The 6000-nt window shown below is 51.1% G+C and overlaps 1 protein-coding gene across 1 annotated transcript in view; it reads left to right on the top strand.

Moving 5' to 3' along the window:
- Positions 1-6000, top strand: part of Wipi1 (WD repeat domain, phosphoinositide interacting 1) — a 32543-nt gene that overhangs the window by 12905 nt on the left and 13638 nt on the right. The window lies entirely within an intron of this gene.

Genomic DNA, 6000 nt, shown 5'->3' with positions numbered 1-6000 from the left:
TCTGCCTCTGTGTGTGTGTTAAGTACATGCTTGCCACTGAGCTGTGCTCCCAGGCCTTTAAAGTCCCAGTCATTGAAACCATTAAAAAGTTGTCTGCAATAATGACTTCAAGGTATACTTCACAAAAGGGAAGATGACAAGGATATGGCTGTGTCTAGGTGTCCCCCAAGCCTCATGCAGTCATAGGTGGGGGTTTTCTGAGGTTGCTGAGTCCAGAATGTGTGACGCTGGTATTGATTCATGATGCAGTGCTAGGATCGGGGGCACTGGGGTGTGACTGCTGCCCGCACTAAGTAGCCTGGATAAGATACAAGACCTGGAAAGAGCTGCGGTTGGCCCTTGGTGCCCTGCCGCCTTCTGTCTGCCGCCCCACCTCAGAGCCAGCTGATTATGGAATGACCCTCTACAAACTGTGGGCTAAATAAAGCTTTTCCTATTTAACTTTGGATGTCAGGTATATTGTCTCAGGAACAAGAGAAAAGTAAGACAGCAAGGGAAGGAATCATGATGAAGAGTTTTGTTGTAGAAATGCAGGGCTGAAGCAATCTAGAGAACAGCTGCTGCCGACGTCCTGTGTGCTGGCCCTGTAGACACCATCCGTGCCCTCCACAAGCCCACCCAGCCAGCGCCGGTCCCCTGGAGGACTGGACAGTCTACAGACTGTACAGCCTGGGCAGCGGTGGAACGAGGGTCTGACTGTGGGCTGGAGGCGGAGGGACAGGGATGGGCTCTTCTGACAGGGAGGAGCGGCCCTGCATCTGAGTCTGCCTGGAGGAGATGCCAATAGAAAGTGGCTGGCGACGCTGGGTGTTTTCAATGTACTTGGTAGTCATTTGTACCTTTTCTTTTGAGAAGTGGCTATTCATTTCATTTGCCCATACTTTGATGGGGTCATTTGTTTGGGGAGGGTTAATTTTTTTGCATTCTTCATGCAGTGTAACCAAGGTTTTATTCCTCTATCAGAAAAGTAGTTAGTAAAAAGTTTTTCTCCATTCCATAGGTTGTCTTTTCATTCTGTTGATCCTTTTCCTTTTCTGCGTAGAAGGTTTTTTCATTTAATGTACTCCCATTTGTTGATTCTTTTCTTGTCTGTCTTTCATTTTGAGTCAGGATTTTGCTATCCCGTTCACACTGGCCTTGAACTCACTTTGTAGCCCAGGCTGGCCTCCGACAAGCAGCAACTCTCCCGCCTCAGCCTCTCCAGTGCTGAGATTCCAGGCAAATTGTATTATCTGAGCTATCAGAGTTCCATTCAGGAAGCCTGCGCTCACGTGTTTCTCCACTGTGTCATCGGCCAGGAGTTTCAGAGTTCCTGTTTTGGCATCTAGGTCCTCTACCCATTCTGATTTGGATTTAGTACAGGATAAGAGATTGGGGTCATTCCGCGAGACTTTTGCGAGTGAACAGAACTTGCCTCAGCACCACTGGTCAACAGGCCGCCTCTTCTCCTGTGCTGGCCTCTGTCAAAGGGCAGATGGCTGCGGGAGTGCGGGGCTGCTGCCGTGCTCCTGTCCACTCCACGGCTGTGCGCCTGCTCTTTGTGCCAACATGATGCCATTTTCTACTGTAGCTTTGTAGTGTCCCTCCAGCCTGGCTCTCTTTGCCCAGGATTGCTTTGGTTCCTCTGGGTGTCTTCCGATTCCATATGAATTGTAGGAGCGAGTTCCACATTTATAACGACCCCCTAAGCCTGTCCTGAACTCGCCTTTTTACTTCAGTGAAATGAAAGGATCACGCTTGGCACACCGCACCGCAAGGGGAGGAGCCCCCGAGCCACACTCGAGCAAGCCCGGGGGAGGCTGCCAGTCTGTGAGCACAGCCTGCTGGGTCCGCTCACCCACACCCCGTGCCCCTCTGTGGTCAAAGCTTCCCAAGGCAAGCGCGCCCTCACTGTGGAACCTTCCGGCTCAAAGCTGTCAAAGCACAAGGATAACCTAGCAGGGCGCCGAGGCTCCTGTGGGCTCCTGCCTTTGTTCTGAGCAGAACTGGAACATGGAGAGTATGGTTTGGGTTCCATGGCCCTTCCTGGGCTCACAGGGAGGCAGAGTCACTTGTTCAGTCGGCTTCTGCGCAGCATCCCGAAGGCGTTCTCCCTCCTCAGGGCCGCTGTGCTAGGTGTGGAGTTCCCTGCCGCTTTGCGCTCAGCACTAGGGAGGCTGTAGTTCCTTCCTTCCGCATGTGCTTCAGTCCTGCCCGTTCCTGTTGTGTTGAAGATCGTGGGCTGCTTCCTTAAAAGCCTTCAGCCAGACAGGGCTGGAAGTTGGTCTCCTGCTAGCCCAGCCGTCTGCGCCCTGAGCGGCTCAGGCTGGAGATCTCCATGGAAGGTCTCACCCAGTGCAGAAGCTGGGTGGGGTGGGTGGGGGTGGGGGGCACAAATCTGACCAGTTCTTGTGGAAAATGAGGGAGCAGACGTATCCCGCAGCAGTGCGCTCATGGGACACGGTGGTGGTTTACACACCTGCAAGGCCACTTTCTGCAAAGGGTACCACGCCTGGGAAGAATGCTCTTTTGTAGTTGCATAGGGCATGTGCATGACCCAGAGGCTTGCTGGTTTTGGAAACTGGAAAGTGTGTTAGAGTGTGAGTGTGTGTGTGTGCGCGCGCGCACGCATGTCTCATTGAGGGGTGAACTTAGGGTCTTGTTCATGCTGAGCTCCATTGTGTACTACTGAGCTATATTCCTGGCCCTGAAAAGTTGTTTTTGGAATGTCAGTCATTGAGGAAACTACAGTTTTAAAAACCAATTCCCTCTGAATTGCCTGAAGGTTGACATGTCGTAGTCTGAGTACCAGGATGTGAATCATTGAGAATTATGGGGCTTCCTTCCCATTCCAGCAGGGGTGCCATCTATTCTTGGATCAAAGCAAGTCCTTCCATTCCAGCTATGGATGAGGTACAGCCAACTGCAGTGCAGTGACAGCTGACCAGGATCTACAAAAGTATGTGACAAGTCGAAAACAAGTCCAAAGCCATGTCAAAACTTCATTTCTAGGTAGAAAAAAGACCAGAAGAAAATAAGCTCAAGTGCTGAGAGGAGCAAAAAACCTGAGTTTTAGAATCACAGGCGATTTCTTTTCCTTTCTCTGTATTTTCTGGGCTTTGCAAATTTGCTACGCCATCACTTTTACAGTATAAAATAATATCAAAAACCAGCTCCCCTTTTTCTTTTCCTGAAAAGGCTTCATGTGACACCTGGGACAGAAGCAGAGGACTGTAGGACAGTGGCAGGTAGGCCCGAGCAAGTCTTCCTGTTTACTTCTGCACTCTGATTCACTTAGCTGGTTGGAATATCTGAGGCCTGGAGCGTTCGAAGTCGAAGGAGCTCACATTACATGTTTCTGGGGACCTTCGTTACGTCTGCAAGGATCTTTAAACAGGATTCCTCTATTAAATTCTGGTGGACCAGCAGAGGAAAGCCCCTTGGGCAGAGCCACCAAGTGAGCGGAAGCGGTCGTGGCGTGCCTGTCCTGGCTGTTGTCCTCTGCTGGAGTCCAGGGCCATCTAACTCCGTGTTAGGGTTGCACACTGGCTAAGACTTTTGAGCCTCTCTTCCTTCCTGCGCATTTCATCTTACCCAGAACGTTGGAGGGCAGGTGGGAGTGCTCTTCCAGGGCTCCTGCTCAGATTCTTCCTCGCCATCTCTGCCCCAAGGATGCACTCCAATGTTTAGAGGAAGGACGTGAGTAGGAAAGGCCCGCATCGCTGGGGTGCCTTCACTTTAGAGGGGAGTCAGGCCTGAGAGGGCGACGGTCACTGCAGCCAGACTCACACGTGCAGCAGAGGGATCTCTGGAGCCATGCCCTCAGCCGGACTCTGCTGCAGAAATTTTTATTTTTTTTATTTTTTATTTTTTGGCAGAACCAGGGATTGAACTTAGGCCCTTTTGCTTGCCAGGGAAGCGCTTATCCACTGAGCCATCTGTCTGCCCCCCCCCTTTTTTTAATGTGTATTTTTGAAACACTGTGCAGTTTAGGCCAGCTTTGAGCTCACTTTGTTGCCCAGGCTGGCCTTGAACGTGCAATGATCCTCCTGCATCCACCTCCCAAGTGCTGAGATTACAGGTATGCACCCCCACACCCAGCTGCATAAATATTCTCAAAACACAAACTTTTCTTTAAAAAAAAATCTGGGTATCGAGACACAAGTAACATGCCATAGACTTCACCCATCTAAAGCACATAATTCAGTAACTTTTAGTATATTCACAGAACTGAGTAACCATGGTCACAATTAACTTTAGAACATTTTCATGACCCCTGAAAGCAGCCCTATGCCCTCAGTTCTCGCCCTGTTTTGTCCCTTCCTAGGCAGCCCGTCATCTGCTTTCTCTCTCAGTAGACTTACCTCTTCTGGCCACTTCACGGCAGTGGGTTCATACGACGTTTGTCACCACTTTCTCACGGTGCGCTCCTACCGTAGCATGCGCCAGCCCTTCGTCTTTTCTGCTGCCAGGTGGCATTGTACCGAGATGCCCCACTGTGAGCTGCTATTTTGATATCAGCTGATATTCTGAGTCAGCCCACTTTTGACCAGGCTAAGTGATGCTGCTATGAATATTCATATACAAGTCTTTTGTGTGGACAGAAGTTTGGATTTCTCATGGGAATGTATGCAGGAGAAGAATTTCTGGGTCTTACGATAGTCCCGTGATTCACTTCTGAGACGCTTGCAGGCAGCGTCCCTAAGCCCCACTCTGCTTCTTGTTCCCACAGTGGCGTATAGGTGCCTCCGCCTCCTTGAGGCACATACTGTCTGCCTTTTCTGTGGAACTGCCCAGTGAGTAGAAGGGGAGCGCACTGTGACCCTGACACTGCCTTTTCCCGATATGTGCGTGTAGAAGCCCTCAGTGGTTGTCCCCTGTGTCTTTGTAGGCGCATAGTCTAGTGGGGGCTCCAGGCCATCGCCACCTCTGCCTCAGCCTCCCTCCCCACTGCTCCCACCGGAACCCATCAGCCTGGCCCAGACCGCCTCCTGGCTTCCTTCCCCCTGTGTGTTACAGGCCCCAGTATCTTCCCCCTGCCCAGCTGCTCTTGAAGTTACCCTGGAATCAGAACTCAGATGGGATGGGGGGTTGGGGCTCCCAAAGCAGGGGGAAGCGGGGAGCGACCTCTTGGGGCAAGGGCAGGAGCAGCCTGGAACAGCCAGGAGGCTGTGGCGATTCCAGAACGTGCAGTCGAGGGTGCCAGGGATCGGCTGTTTCCTCTGGTGTTCTGCTCAGCGGGTGACGTGCTGGCCATGCACTCAGAGCCAGAGGAGGGAACAGGACCTAGGTCCTCAAGAACCAGCTGATTTTTTCCTCTGCTCTCCTTCCCCTGCAGAACTGGTAAGGGGCCTTTCAAGCCTGATCCAAAGCTCTTACATTGTAATGAAGAAACCCACTTAATACACTTATAACGAACATGCTAGACACCTTTCTATTTTAAAAAACATTTCGTTTGCATAGTCTTCTCTGAGTTCCTATTTTGGTGATACTTGGGTTCTGTCCGGTTCCTGGAATTCACTGCTGTCGTGAACAACTCTACTACTCTAAGTTAGTGTGAAACAAAGCCTTTACTTAAATGTTGTTCAGATCAACACGTGCCCCTGAATCACTTTGCTAATACAAGTGACTTGTGTTGCTTCAGCACAATGGTTTCATTGACCGTTGATGGCCTTTGTGTGTGTGTGTGTGTGTGTGTGTGTGTGCGCATGCGCTGGAGATGGATCCCATTGCCGTGTCTATGCTAGACAGATGCTGCACCATTGAGCCGCGACCCCTGGTCCTGCAGAAGCATCTTAAATCCAAAGTTGCGTATTTACTTTTTCCCAAAGGCGAGGCTCTCTGTCTTGGCTCAGAGGCGGGACTTCCAGCAAGAGTCCACCTTAGCAGGCAGCCAGCTCCCTTATCAGAGCAGGACATCCTGCTCCTAAGTGAGCAGCTGCCGGGTGGAATCTAGCCTGCTGGCTGGCTGTTTAACCACTTGAAGCAAAGCTCACGTGTGTGGCCTTTCCCAATGGGAAG

The sequence above is a fragment of the Octodon degus genome, unplaced genomic scaffold, assembly GCF_000260255.1.
Source record: "Octodon degus isolate 3935 unplaced genomic scaffold, OctDeg1.0 scaffold00033, whole genome shotgun sequence".
NCBI lineage: Eukaryota > Metazoa > Chordata > Mammalia > Rodentia > Octodontidae > Octodon > Octodon degus.
The sequence above is the reverse complement of the archived record's forward strand: the minus strand, read 5'-3'. Positions and strand labels throughout refer to the sequence as shown.